This window comes from Pteropus alecto, unplaced genomic scaffold (assembly GCF_000325575.1).
Source record: "Pteropus alecto unplaced genomic scaffold, ASM32557v1 scaffold21, whole genome shotgun sequence".
Lineage (NCBI taxonomy): Eukaryota > Metazoa > Chordata > Mammalia > Chiroptera > Pteropodidae > Pteropus > Pteropus alecto.
The window spans coordinates 1,942,585-1,958,857 of NW_006436282.1; the positions used below are offsets into that span (position 1 = coordinate 1,942,585).

At 34.7% G+C, this 16,273-nt stretch overlaps 1 pseudogene; it reads left to right on the forward strand.

The window, feature by feature from the left end:
• Positions 1 to 13,945: 13,945 nt before the first annotated feature.
• LOC112479971 lies at positions 13,946 to 14,069 on the forward strand (annotated as a pseudogene).
• Positions 14,070 to 16,273: the final 2,204 nt, after the last annotated feature.

Here is a 16,273-nt window from a genome sequence, read left to right on the forward strand (position 1 = left end):
TCAATATCAAAAAAAAACCAAACTGAATAATCTGATTTTAAAGTGGAAGAATTGAATAGATATGTAGTCAAAAAAGATGCAAATGGCCAACTGATATATAAAAAATGCCCAACATCGCCAATCTTAAGGAAGTACAAATCAAAACCACAATGAGATATCACCTCATATCTGTTAGGATGGTTATCATAGAACATTTTTATTAAAGATAACAAGTGTCAATGAAGATGTGAGAGACAGTGTTCATTGTAGGTGGGAATGTAAATTGGTGCAGCCACTACTGAAAATAGTATGGAAGTTCCTCAAAAAAACTAAAAATAGGTATACCATATGACCCAGCAATCTCATTTCTAGGTATCCAGAATAATAGAAATCAGGATCGTAAAGAGATATTTGCTCTCTCGTGTTCATTGCAGCATTATTCACAATAGCCAAGATATGAAAATAATCTAAGTTTATGTCAACAGATGAATGGATAAAGAAAATGTGGTGTGTACATACTATGGAATAGTATTTAGCCTTAAAAAAGAAGGAAATCCTGCCATTTGCAAGAGCATGTTACGAACCTGGAGGACACTATGCTAAGTGAAACAAGCCAGTCACAGAATGACAAATACTGCATGATCTCGCTTATATGAGGCATCTAAAATAGGCAAGCACATAGAAGCAGAGAGTAGAATGGCAGCTGCCAGAGTCTGGGGCTGAGTAGTGGAAATGGAGAGCTGCTGTTCAATAGGCATTAAGTTCCAGTTACGCAATATAATTAAGTCCTAGACAGCTGCTTATATTGCTTAGCAATATTGTATAGTACACTTAAAATTTTATTGAAAGTGTAGATCTCCTGTCAAATGTTTTTACCACATAAAAAAAGAGAGACAAATAGATTTTGTTTTTAATACACGCTCTCTCTGTTAGATTTTGTTTTGCTTTGTTTTAGTTCCAAAACAAAACTTGAGTTCTTTAATACTGCATTACCACTGAATTACCTTGAAATGTAAAGTCGATACGTTCTGTGAGCTGGCACATGGTTCTTCCTCTTGAATTTTAAAATCTGACTTTGCTGAAGGGAATTTCATTTTCTCTCATCTGAAATTACAAACAGATCTCTTCTGTGCCCAAGTTAAGCATGAAATTAAGGTAATTAAAGATGAGTAAGGCTAAAAGTTCCCCGAGTAAAATCAAAGTAACAAGAAATTAAAGACCATCGTGACTGAAGCAGCATTACTCATAAATCTTCCGGGCGTTGTGCTTTTGTTTTTGTTTTAATTTTTTTCCCTGTATTCTTTTTCAGTGCAGGATTAGACCAAAATTTGAGACCAAGAGACTGGTCAAAAAAGATTGCAAGCAGGTGGATTATTGTAGCATTTTTTTTTCTTCATGCCTGTAAATGTTTGCTTGTTTGTCTAGACAATGTTCATTATGTGAATGTGATGTGTGGTTCTGTGGTACTAAAATGCCCATGAATCGTGTATAGGCAGGTAGTTGCCAATTTATGAATTTCAAAAACTACTGTCATTGCCCTCCAGGGAGGCCAAAAACCACCAGGAACCCTCTTATAGTTGAACAAGTTGGATTTATTACTCCCTGCAATGGGGGAGAACAAACAACATGGGGAATTGTGGGGTGTCTCAGAGAGAGTTAGAAAGAACCTGTTACAGGATTTGGTCTCGGATTGGGCGATTGGGGAGAGAGTCTAAGGAATCAGAGTTTGCTCTAGATTGGACGTTGTTAGAAAAAGAGGGCATTTCTATGTTTGGGTGTTTCATGGGTTGCTCAATAACCATGTTTCTTGTCTGTGCTTAGACAAAATATATTTGCCTTGCTCTGTTTCATTTTATCATTAAGTCAGGGTGATCTCCTCTATGTTAAGAGATTGATTATGTACAATGGGAGAATAAAATAACCTGGCTCTGAATGTCAGACCGGTCTGTAATAACACCGAGGTCTAACTGTGAAAACCACATCTGTTCCCAATGTCAGGGGATGCTTGTTGTTGTTGTTGTTGTTTTATCCTGGCCTGTCCAGAAACTCTCTACCTTACTGGGTATAGACTCCCATTGTCACTCTGTTCCTTCACCCTGCTTTGCTTGCAGTGGCTCACTTTCTACCTTTGCCTCTGCTGTGGCCACCTGACACCTGACTCCTTTCTTGCACTGTAGCCAGCCTGTGCCTGAACAGGAACAGAATCAAACTCCTTTCACTCTGCCTAGATCAACAAAGAGACAGGTAGACTGCAAGCATACTAGAGGGTCCTGGGCATACCCAGCTCTTATTTCTTCCTCACTTCTCACAGTTCATCGATCTCCAATCATCATTTATCCTACAGACTTGCCACCATCCACTTCTACCCATCTCCATTGCCAATACCTTAGGCCAGGCTATTTTGCACTTTCAGTAGCCGTATTAGCCACCTGGTCTCCCTGCTGTCACCTTTGACCTTTACAACCCCTCCTCCACACTTTCCAGAATCATCTTCCACCAATGCAGATGTGAGGCTATTACTGCCCGCCTTAACTCTGCATGGCACTTAGGACCAAGGCCAATCTCATTATAAAACTTGCCATGATGTAATCTTTACGTATCTCCCCAATACGTAGCTTTCTTTCACTTTATTCTCAGTACTCTAGTCATATGGCAGTTCTTTTTGCTACTCAAATGGGCTCTATTAACGTATTTCCTCCCACGTCTTGACCTTTACTCATGATCTCTCTACTTAGATCCTGTCCTTCCCCCTTCTTCTTTCCAAGCTCCAGTTCATATCTAACCTGCCCTTAAAATTTCAACCTAACTCTGCTTCATATAAAAAGCCCCAGTCTAAATGCTCCCTTGTTGTGTGCTACCATTGCACATTGCACTTTCAATACGGCTACTGAAAGTGCAAAATAGCCTGGCCTAACACTTAGCTCCCTGTATTATGATCCCCATTCAATGTCTGGGTTGCCCAAAAAATTGAGTCCCATGAAGAGAAGGAGCTTATCAGAATTGTTCATAGCTATACCCCAGTATCTGGTATATATCAGATGCTCATCAAAATATTTGTTGAATATATGAACACGTTTATCAATTAATTAAATTCGACATACAAATAAAATATATGAACACGTTTATCAATTAATTAAATTCAACATACAAATAAAAATTCGACATACAAATAAAAATTAATTAAATTCGACATACAAATAAAAATGTTATAATAAGTGCTACTACAGTATATATCACTTTTAGTACTGAGAGTCTATTTTAAATTTAATAAATAGAATTGTATAGGTTATCCAGGGAAATTTATTAATGTGTCAACTATTGTTCTTTAGAAAGATAGAAATGGAATTTTGGACAAAAAACTCATAAATAACTTTCTATAATAAATCCTAATTATAATAGATGAGCTGTCTATGATTTCTCATGTATTTTTGTATTAAACTTTATTTTATGTCATGCCATTAATTTTTATGGGTTTTTTGTTTTGTTTTGTTTCCTGTCTCTTTAAATAGATCATAGGAACTTGAAGACAGAAAATATATCTTTTATTTACTTGCCTTTTCCACAAACACAAGCAGTTTCTGACATATACCAGCACTGGGGTAAATGTTGGTCTATTAGATTCAATCTCCACCCTCAATAAATAGGGCATGTTTTAAAAAGATAATCAGTTTGACATCTGCCTCCTCCTCGGTTTCGTGAATTATTGAGCATTCATTATTCATTTGGTGACTCAGTGTTTATAGGACCTTTACATACTTGGTTCTATGTTAAGTATTTGTTGTACAATGAAGTAAAAAGCAGCTATCTTTCATTGAGGGGGTTATAAGTAAATAGATAATAGTAATGTGAGATAAATGCTAATGGTATAAGTACATAAGAAGCATTTACTCTGACTAAGGGAGTATATGGGATTTTAAAGGGCGGGAAGGGAGTGTGCCCAGGTTATTGTTTTTAATAGAGGCATACAAGAGCAAGGAGTTGATAGGCATCCAGGATATGGGAAGGATAATAGTAGAGAATACATCTAGAAAGGTAGATGGATCTGTCTGGGATTGTAACCTATATTAATGAGTTATGATCTCATTCTATTGGGTGGCATGTAGATGCCCTAATGTGCAGCCCAGATGCCTCTTCAATAATAAATTATTGAATTCCCCAGCTGCTAGGAGTGCTGCCAGCAGAAAGTTCTGAGTTGTACCTGGAGTTTGCCTCAACTGGAGAAAGCCATCTCATCCAAGGTCCTACCTCTTTCTCACAGTGGCCCACATTCAATGATTGATTGACATAGGTAGATAAGGCCTGGTTTCTTGACCCCAACTCAGGACCACTCAGAAGGGATATGCCAACCTCAGAACTTCTCAGCTGAGGCCCCACTGAGACAGCTTATCAGTTGTATTTCTGCCTCTGCTTAATTCTGCTTTTTTCTTCCCTTCCAACAGTGTTGATTGATTCTAAAACCATTTCTGAATAAAACTTATGCACAGTAGCATAGTTTCCAAGACTGCTTCCTGAGGATAACAACTGGTAACAGGTGGTGGTAGGGAATCGAGAAGGGGTCTTAAGCAAGAAAGTGACACAATCAAATATATATTTCTTCAACATTTGCTTTCTCACACATACAAAAACTAATTAGGCTTTAAACAAAAATGCACATCGATTAATTTATTTCATCAGGGGTTATTCCTGTAAGGCTGAAAAACTGGTATGACAGCTGCAAAAACTTGTAATGTTGATATTATTCAATAATGGATCATTTTTCTTCATTGTTGACATCGTATTCATCTTTTCTAGGAATTTTTTAAGTATCAGAATTCATTAAACTTTGTCTCAGAGCAAAGGAGCTATAAAGTAAAATCTTCATATTCAGAGCTTTATAATCATGAAATTATCTTGATTAAGAAGTAACATATATTCTTAACTTTCAGAACATCATCCTAGGTATAAAATAGGGAAATAAGAAATTTTCCACAACATTTACATTAGTTTTTAAAGTTCTTTGACTTTACTATGGCAAAATTAATGCTTAAATTCTACAAAATGAGATAGTTTTGTTCTATCATTAGATGATCGAAAAGTACAGGCTTTTAATTCAGTCTTTCAACTGTTCAAATCCTAAAGACATATTAGGTAAGCCAGCTGAGAATCATATTGAATAACAGTTGTTATTGACCTTTTATATTCTGTTTTTCCTTCTACCTCTGTTGAATTTGAATATTATCAGACTACTTTTACATCATTCATTCAATATACAGTTATTGAGTATCTATTATAAGGAAAGCACAGAGTGGTCAAGAATAAAACTCTTTCAAACATACTAACGAAAGACCCAGCCCCCGGCTTTTCCTTCTCGTGTATTATTGGAAGTGTCTCACTTAGGTTCTCACAAATCCAAACACCTTGGGGTCAACTGCTATGTTGGGGGTTCTGCTTCTTCTTTATGCTGCTCTGTCTCCCTAAGGCTAAGAACCACCACTTTTACTTCTATGGGAGTTTTCCACACCCTGCAGGTACAACGGTCTCTGCAGGCAGCACTGGGGTTCCCTAAGGCCTCGAAGAGTGAAAATACTCTCATGCCAGTCTTGCCAGATTTTCCTCAGCCTTGTTGTTGAGGCATCGGAGCCCTGCAGTTGTCAAAACTCTACATTTAGTTCAAAAAGAGGAAAGATTATTCCTCTGTTCTATGTTACACTCTATTATAGGGGGTTCCATTTTACACCTTCATATCATTAAGGATATGAACTGGGACATGAACACCATGCTGAATGCAGACTCGCTCTTCCCTTCCATGCCTAAATCTGTGTCAGTCTTTTCATATCTCATTCCTTCTTCTCTTGGAATGATTTCTCTCCCAGGAAGTCCTCTTGGTTCCTTATATACATAGACTCATTTAATTCATTCAATATTTCTGAACCCAGTGGTGGTCATATTTTAGACTGAGGATACTACAAAACAATAAATAAGTATGCATCGTCTACCTTTAGAGATTCTATACTTTCTCTAATTACTAACGCACTTCAAGATGAGTTGAAGCCATCAAATATTAGTAAATAGCAAAGAGAAAAGAAAAAAATTTTTGCTCTTTCCAAATAGTTCACTCTTTTTTTCTCTCTCAAAGGATCATAAATTTTGGATTTTTATTAATATATTTTAAAAGAATAACTGATTCAATACTGTTCCAGATTTTGAGAATTGTCTTATTATCTCACATGAACAAGACTTAAACATTTCTGTGGATGAGGGAGATTTATTTAAAAGGTTACTGAGAAGTTTATTTAATACTTTAGAGTCTTTCCTGACAAAAGATGATGGTAAAACATTAAAAGGGCTATCATCTTAAAAATAGAGAGAGGATTTGTGACACTGAAAGGCAGGCAAAACCTTTAGAAATTATATTGTAGGAAAAATTATAATATCTCAACAGAAAAAAAAAATCCCTATTCATCATTCAACAAATCATCATTTAATATGAAGGACAGCAGAATGCACTTATTAAAGGTTGAATAAATTTCATTTTAGAATAATTTAGTTTTCCTAACATCATTTGGGTGACTCAAGTGAAACATAAAAAAAGAACCAAACAGAATATTTCAAATATAAATTTTACAGACAAATTATATTGCCAGGTACAACACATATTTTTATTCCTAAGACAAATTTTGAGCACTCTAAAATAATAATGTTGTTGCAGAAATCATAAAGCTCCAATATATCTGAATGATTTAATTCCAATAACACTTTCCTTCCTTTGTAATCAGGTTGAATTTCTACCTCCAGCACATTCATTGTTCACAAAACCATGCTACTTCATTCAAAATTGTTTCTTCATAGACTGATGGTTTATTGCAGAGAATTACACAAGATATTAGGATTTGTTAGAATTTTAAAAAGCAATCAAAATTCTATTTGAATGGACAGCAAACAATTGCTATCTGGATTTCCAATTCCATACATTTGGGACCACTCAATTTTCAAAGACATAAGAAGAAGTCTACAACCTCCCTTTATTACCACTTTCAGCAACTAACAACTCATATTGCAGAAAGTTGACGTAAATGCTTGTTGTGATACATCACTTACACTATGCTTAAAAAAAAAAAAATGCAAAGTATGATCTTACCACCCTATCTTTTCTTGAAGGACTAAGAGTTAAAGGCCTAGGAGAGAGAAGTCAAAGATTTGGTGACATTTAACAAAATTCGAGATCTTTACAGAACATCAGTGGAACACTAAGAGAGATTTTATTTGACTTAAATTTGAAAGTGGCCTTAAAAGAGGTTAGAATGCTTAAGATAGAATGATCCTTTTCTTAAAACTTGGAATTGTACAACTCTATTTGGAGCAATTGGACTAATATTGCTATGAGTCGATTGGTTTCTTACAACGGTAGAAACCAAATCCTTGCTACTCACTGATCTCTACATAAATCTTTGTCACACCGTACCACTTATATGGTCAGAAGACAGTTCATTTCTACTTTTGGCATATGCAGAAACAGTTATAAATTCTAGACCAAAGTGACAAAATATTTAAATTACACAACCAAGGGTCTGAGCTTATGTAGGTTATTGGGTCTGAGCTTATTTAGGTTATTGGCCAAGCTCAGTTCTTTGCTGTTATAAGATTGAGGTCCTCATGTCCTTGCTGACTGTCAGCTGGGAGTCAGTGTTTGATTCCACAGGCTGTCCTCATTTCTTCTCAAACTTTCCACCCGGCTCTCTCCATTAATAGTGAGCTGAGTCTCTCTCTTACTTTGACTCTCTCACTCCTGCTGCATCTCTCTGATCCCCAGCCAGAAAGAGTTATCTGCTTGTAAAAGCTCATGTGATAAAATTAGATTTATCCAGATAATCCAAGATAATCTCCCTGTTTAAGGTCCATAACCTTAATTACATCTGCAGACTCTCTTTTGCTGTGTAAGTAACATATCTACATGTTCTGGGAATAAGAATGTGGACATTTTTGAAGGGCTATTATCCTGCCAATACACAAGATTAAATAAATTAATTCATGGAAAGTGTTTACAACAATGTGTGGTACAATTATTTTATATATTGTAATAATTGTGAAACTTCGTATGTATAGTACACCATGACATCATCTACATCAAACAAACTCATCATTAGCATTTATTAGTATGATTGACTGTGGCTGTATTATTAGCTTACAACATCAAAAAAAAATTTCTGCGGTCGGTTTTTTGTAGTGTCAAATTAAAGTAATACTTTAAAATATATTTTAAAGCTAAAGTCAAATCAGGATATATCTTTCAATTGCAAATGTTTACTTTAGGAGAGAAATATTGAATTTATAACTAGGAAAGAATATTCAACAGATTTGAGGCTATTGCTATCACTTTGACATTAGGAAGTTAACAGCAACAAGGCAAGCTTATCAATGCATTAAAAAAAATAATAACCTGTCACTTTAGGATGCCAACTTGATCAAAAACACAAACGCAGACATATTTTAAGTCTACAGCAGTTCTTGGTTACATGAGAGTCATCCCAATGATCTCAAAGAGGATGATATTAATATTTTCAAATGATTTTAAAATTACAATGTAAAATTTAAAATATCTTATAGGGAATTAGAAGATCCCTGATAATACATAGAATCCAGTTGGAGAAATATTTAGGCCTAAACCAAGTTTTTTTGTGGAAATATAACATAGTACAGTTGCTTATGTGAATCCTTTTCCCTAGATTAAGCCCTTTGGAGAACGGAACTGTGCTTCTTTTTACATTTGGGAATTCTTCATTCTACATAGAAACTCGCTGTATAAAGTTGTTTAAGTAAAGTTTAACATGTTGCTTAATAAACATAGCAAAGTAAAAGAAAAATTAGCTAGGCTTCAATATCCATAAATATGCAAGGATTTTCATTTGGCTTACATACAAAGTATGATTAGTTCTTCAATTTTACAAAGTAAAGATCAAAATTAAATAAACAAGAAAAATTTCTAAGGTACTTTTTCCCTTCCAATATCATCAAAAGATTAAAATTTGTATATTAGAGTGTTATATATTTTCCAAATGTTTTTTAAGCATTTAATTTTTTTTTTTTTTTTTTTATTGCTGAAAGAGCCTGTTATTACTTTGATGTGGCAGATGAAGAGTCCAAAAAGCTATTTGGCATGCTAAAAGCTAGTGGCAAAGCAAGTAGACAAAACAAAACAAAATATATACAACACAAAAAGCTCTTGTGATCAATATGGTCCTCACAGACTTTTAGACTAAGATCTCTTAAATCCTTTAAAAAACAAGATAGGTGATAAATAAATACATACCTTGTTAAATACAATGGCAAATTGATTTGTACAAAGAATAATGTATAGGGCTGAGAGGAACTAGGATTGGTTCTGAGTCTGAAAACTATACAAAATGTGAACGTTTAAACAGAAAAACAAAGCTTCGATAAAGAGGAGTTCAGAGAGAAAAGGAAATGCTAAAAAAGAGCAATAAACGAAAACAAAACCCCCCACAACATGCCCCTGGAGCCATTTATAATTCCTTGGTTTAACTCAGTATTTAAATTAATTGTCTCTTAGCTCTCTGGGCTGTAACTTATCACTTGGTCACACACATGTTTTAGGTAGAACACGGGCTAGACCAGAGCAAAGTAGTGATCAATGGGAATTAGTTCCATGACGTACTATTGATTGCATATCAAACAATGACAATTTAGAGTTTATCACATTGTTGAAGTGTTTGATTTCTTCCACAGATGCAACTTTTAGTTAGGAGCGTAACATGGCTGGAGGGCAATTAAGAAGCTGGTGCCTAGCAGAATACAAATAAATAAATTAGAGCATCCAATCACGTTACACCCCTCTGCCACAACTGGTCTTTCTAACAGAAACTTTAGCTCATAAATAGCGGTTCTATTTAACGACTTGGGGTGTTTTGAGGAAAAAGCAAGTTTAGGGAAGAGAGGAGAGAAAATACAAAGTATAATTCGCACATGCTAAGTTTAAGGTATTAGACATCTGTGTATAGGGATTAAATAGACAGCTATTCAAATCAAACTTAACAAAAAGGTCTGGGCTGGAGATATGAATTTGGAAGTTAAGCATATAAATGATTTCTAAAGTCTATTGGTAAAGAATGAAATCATCCTGGGAATAAGTACAGAACATAAAAGACAATTGAGGACTGAGCCCCGTGGTTTTCTAGCATTAGGTGTAGGAAGAGGAAAAGAAAATAAAAAAGAGACTGATAAGAAGCAGAAAACAAGTAAGAAGAAAAACGAGTGATGCTCTGTAAGAGTGGTACGGAGGTGTTCCAGGAGGGAGGGAGGGATCAATAATGCCAAATGACGGTGAGGGGCCAGGCTAAATGAGGACGGAGAATTGACCACAGTGTTGGGTAACACAGAAGTCACTGAGACTTGAAAAGAGCAGTGTCTTGATGGGGACGGAAGTAGGATAAGAGAGTCTTAGATAAGAAAATGGACATCATCACCTTTTAAAGATGTTTTGCCACAAAGAGGAGCAGAGAAATATGACAGCAACTGAAGAAGCTCTACTCTCAAGGGGCAGAATCATTAATTTTTTTGATTAGAGATTTTAGTGCATTTGTATATGCTGCATTAGGAAGGAAAAGTTGACAATGCAGAAGGGAAGAATAGTTATTTTAAGAGCAATTTTAGAGCAGATAAAAATGGTAATCGTGGAGGGATTAGTCTTAAATAAAAGCCAGAAAGTTCATTGTCCATTACAGGAGGGCATTAATAACTAGGACAAGAAGACCTGAAGTCTTGATCACTAGAGTGGGTGACTATAGGAGGATGGAGGTCAAGATCATCAAAAATGTGATGATGAAAGGATCCTATGGGAAGTAAGCTAATGGAAGGATCATCTTATCACAATCTACTCTCCACAGGCAGTAATTATTAGGAGTTCCCAAGATGTGTTTTACTCATACCATTGAATGAGAACTGAGTGCCTATTACCTCTGATCACAGCAGGAGGCTGAATTCCTACTGTGAAACTCCCAGGACAGCCAATATGGGGAGGAAAGCAGGAGTTCCTAAGAGGTAGACAGTTAGTTCAAGTCTTTTAAGGATCTCTTGTCTCAGTCAATACTAGATTACAGGAACAGAGGCTAATACATGACCTTGACTCATTGTTAGTATTGCCGACAAGTCTCATAATGCAACTGATTACAGATGTCAAAAAGGAGAACATAAACGTTAGCTGCTGAAGTTAGAAACAATATAATTTCTGAATATTGGAATAGGTAATGGATATTGGGATAATTTTCAATATAATTCTCCAAATTGAAATTAAAAATCATATAAAATTAAAATCACAGCTAAAAAGGTCAGAATTAACCTTTTTTTCTTTTTGAAACAATAATTTTGGGCCGTTATAGTGCAAGGAGACACCAGAATTAGGTATACATTTGATTAATCTCAATTTATATGACATTTTGCCTAAAGGGAAACATATGTACAGGTTGAATGTGTATCTTTTTCTTTTCCTTTCAATGGAATGGTTCAGCTAGCTTGAGAAAGAAAATTTGGAAGTCTACACAGCTTCTATAATTTATGTCATGACATTTAACTGTTAGCTATTATTTCTAAACTATTAACTTTTATGAAAGCTATATCAGCAATGATGTTGATGGTTAATAATATTGGTTTCAAAAATATCAGTGGTTGAAGGACACAATCCTCATGGCAGTTTCTTAAATTTTGAATCATTCTTTTCTTTTTTTAAGGAAATAGTTGGGGCAATAGTTTGGCATCAGCACATTCTCTTTAACTTAGGAGAATTTTTTTCTTTTTTCAATTCTCAAGGATTGATGCTGCCCTCAGAGCATTGTGAGATTTTCAAACTTCAAGTTAAAATGGTCTCTGCAATTTCCTACAGTGCCAAGAACTTGGTGACTTACACAGTGCCTGGCACACAGTTGGTACTCAAGAACCAGCTGCTGAAAAGGTTAAAGTGGCTGTAGCAGGTGCTTTATACCAATTGAGAGCTGGAAGTTAGCTGTACTAATATTAGAAAAGAAAGGCCAAAGGCAAAGTCAACACAAAATATTTCTCATTACATTAATTTTTTTAGCTCTGCAGTTCCTTTTACCGTTTCTGCTTATAATGCTGTGAACAGTCTTAATTCCTAAGCCAAGCCAGTTATTAATCCTTTTTTATAAAATGTTATTGTATCAAAAGCAAAAATTTCTCTAAATCTTGTTAAGTAGAGTTGTTTTACCTAACTATCTAATAATATAAACTCAAAGATTTTTAAGGAGATTAAACAGGGATAATTTTAAGGATATTCGGGTATTTTATGAAGCATAAAAAGGAGTTGTTATACTCTAATATTTTAAATCATTTTTCAAATATTAGTCCATTAAGATATTATTTCTCTGATCGGATTTTTCCTTGAGGCCAAAAAAAAAAAAAAGATATATTTGTTTATGTAAAAGATCAATAGAAAAATGATTCTCAGAAGGAAAATTATTAAATTGTTTTACTCAGAGGTAGGTAGAGCTCTGCTCAATAAGACATGAAGAAGTTTTTCTTTTTATTATTAACTCCAGACTAATGATTCTTATTTTTGAATGTGTCTCTATGTCCAGGTTTAAGTTCAAGTGTTCACATTCCTGTTGGCAACTGTCTCTCAAAGCACAAAGTGAGGGTGGGTTTCTGTGCACCTTCACAGAAAAGGTATTTACTCAGGAGAACTAATTCCTCTGTTCATGATTATAAAACAAACCCATACTTCCAGAAGGAGTCAAGTCCTGGGGCAGGGCAGAGACAACAAGACCATCCCTCATGCTTTCAGTGCAGCACAGCAGCAATTTTAAGGCATTGCCAAGTAGCATTCAGAAGACAGCCAGAATTAACTCCTCCTCAAAAAAACTCAGGGGCTGAGTTAGTGGTCTCTGTTTAACGAGGGTGTTATTTTTGTTCCTTTTATCAACCTTTAATGGTAACTCAAAAATGTGAAGAAATATCACCTAGAACTCAGACAGCAACTTTATATTTTCAAAAGTATTTTTATACGTATTATCCCAATATGATCCTTGGAACATAGCTGTAAGAGATATTTTGTAAATAGGATCACTGGTATAAAGAACAATGAAATGACTGTTTTAAGATCATGTGGAAATTGAGTGTCTCTGTGCCATTCAGATTTCATAATTCTAAACATCAGCCTCTGTATATACTTTAGTGCTGCCCTTTTATAAGGAAAGAATTTAGAATTCTCGTCTCTGCCCTCATGACAGAGACATTTGGAAAACACAGGCTCACTAATTACCTACATCCTAAAGCAAAATTTGAGTTAATTGTCACCATTTATTTTCATGGAGAAATTTAGTCAAGTAATTATGAAAATTATTTCAAAGAACAAAATCTGTTGGCAATGATGGACTCTAATGAGCAAATATTAAGCTGCTACATTAGTTCTCCAAAATTAGTGCCCTTTCTATTTCTTCCTTAAATGTAACAATTTCTACGAAAAGAATTAGATGTTATTAGTCCTTGACATCAAAAGCCGTGGGGAACTAATTATATAAAGTTGAATGAATATCTTAACTTTATTGCATAGCAGGCCATGGCCAAGCTTGCTCATGAAAAGCCCCCATGTATACATAAGTGGAAAATACCTGTACCCTATAGACACAGAGAAATAACTGTATAATTGTGGCTGAAGATGCCCAGCTGTCCACAGAACCCATTTCCTCTCCCTTTTGTACTATTCACTAAGGCTGTATGTAGCCGCGTGACTTAATTCTAGCCAATACAATCTAGATATAGAAGTGAAGAGGGCCAGCCTCAGGCTTAGCCCATAAAAACTGCTCCAAGCCCTTTCCCCAGTTGCGAGCTTGATGAAATAAACACAGTGGCCTTGGAAGTCATGTGCTAAAGATGACAAAGTCACAAAATGGAACAAACCCAGAACCCTGAAACACCACATGGACAAGAGTTATCTATCAATTAGAAACATCAATTTTAGGTCTATGGCCATGCCACCCTGAACAAGCCCGATCCCATCTGATCTTGGAAGCTAAGCTAAGCAGGGTTGAGCCTGGTTAGTACTTGGATGGGAGACCACCTGGGAAGACCAGGTGCCGTAGGCATAAAAAAAGTAAAAAAATAAGAATTGTAAGTTGACAAGGTCCTTGCAATCTGTTAGGTCAACCAAGGGTTGCCTCACCTAAATATACATATATATATATACGTGTATATATATACGTATATACATATATATACATACATATATATATACATATGGTGTTTCATATATATACATACATATATATATACATATATATGTATGTATATATATATATATATGAAACACCAATTTTGGGAGTTGTGTAAGAAGTAAACTTCTATCATGTTTGAGCTATTATACGTATTGGAGCTTGTTTGTAACAACAGGTAGCATTAATTTAACTGATGTGTGTAACACAGAAAAGAGGATTTTGCATTAGAATGATTCGGCAAGATTTCAGGACTTGGAATGTGGACAGTTTGTGTTCCATGTTTTGCTGAATTAGAGAATTATTATCTTACATAGAACCATAATCGCATGGTTATTAATGTGGCTCTTTAAAGAGGAGTGAAGCTTAGAGTCCAGTGTAATCCTCCGTTCTGGTCCCGGTCAGCTAAGAGTATTCCTCCGCCTGAGCAGAACGTCGACCATCACCTCCACCCTGGGTACATCCTCACTACTGTTGTGATTAAAACTTTAAAATTCTTTTAAAGATTCATGTTTGCTCTCCTTCATTCTTCTGCAGCATACCATCTGTAGGGGGAGAGTGGAGCATTTCTTTCCCTTTCTTGTAATTAAAACCAGTTACTAGTATTTAGACTTAGAGGAAAGGTTCTGTTGCTATTATTATGTGGTAATACAATATCTGTTATCTAACAATCCAAAGGTATAAAATTAACATAACATGAGTGAAAATGTCTACACTTAGAAAAAAATAAAATTTTTCCTCTGTTAATGGTTATAACTTAACTATTACCTGTTAGAAACTATTGAACATCAGCCAATTAATAATTTTAAATTCTAGGCAAATCCTAATTCCATCCAGGACACTGATGTCTGTCTTTAGGAAAAAATAATATATTTTCTTACTGAATTATAATTCAGTGTGAGAATGTGTTACCTCAGGCAACTATATGAAATACTATTAAAAATGCAATTTATTCTACTACATAAAAAAATAACTAAAAGTGCTCCAAATCACAGAAGTGATGTAAGCAATGAACTGAAACATATTTCAAATCCATTAAATTTTAAAGTATGTGCATTCTACTTCTATATACAAACTAGCACTTGGGAAAGTCAATGTTGTTTATTAAAATCTAAATTTCATTATAAGAAGAAAATGTTTTGGAAAATGTTAATAATTGTTGAAACTGGGTGAGAAGTGCATGGAGATTCATTATATATTGTCTCAAATTTTCCATGTGTTTGAAAATTTACATATAAAATTTTTATTGTGATAATTGTGAGAACTCTGTTATTTGAATAAAAATATACTTGAACTGGTCTGATTTATTTAATTACTGGTGGGAAATCAGAGTGGCTCTTTTTCTGGAAGTCAGTTTCCAAAAGGAAATAAGACCAGCAAAGAGGATAAAAAATATGAAATGGAGATAGTTGTTAATCAAAGGGGCAGTTTATTTCCAGGAAGTGCAGTAGACAAGGTATCATCCCAATATCAGGTTCAGGTGTAGCACAAGAGCCAGAAAAACTTGACATTAACACATTAAGTGTGTACCTTCATCAAGGTGAAATACCCCAAAGGTACAAATTGATCCCAATGCCAACTTGAATTTAAATGCCCTTTGTATTTCAACCACTTTGCAATGTATAACCACTTATTTAACCATGTATAACCAGATTCTGACTTTCGTGATAACTGCGCCTTGTTTCTTGGTAATGTTACCACATATAGATGCATCCCTAAATGATATATTGCTTAGTTTTGTCTAATTATGAACTTTATGTAAATTAAATCATATTATATATAATTTGTTGACTTGTATCTTTTATTTAAAAAGGCTTTTGAGAGGTTTATCCATGGTGATGTGATTAACTTCAGTTTATTTCTGTGGCAATTCTTTGTTATGAATGTGCAATGAATTTATTATTTTTGATCAACAATTTACTTTTGATGAACTTTTAGGTTGTGTTAATTTTCTAGTTATTACAATTCTTATTAATTTTACATGAGTGTGAGTTAATCTAGTATAAATCAAAGAGTGGAATTGCTAGGTTGGTTCAAGTTTTTTAGATAATATAAAACTGGCTTCCAAAATTTTTGTG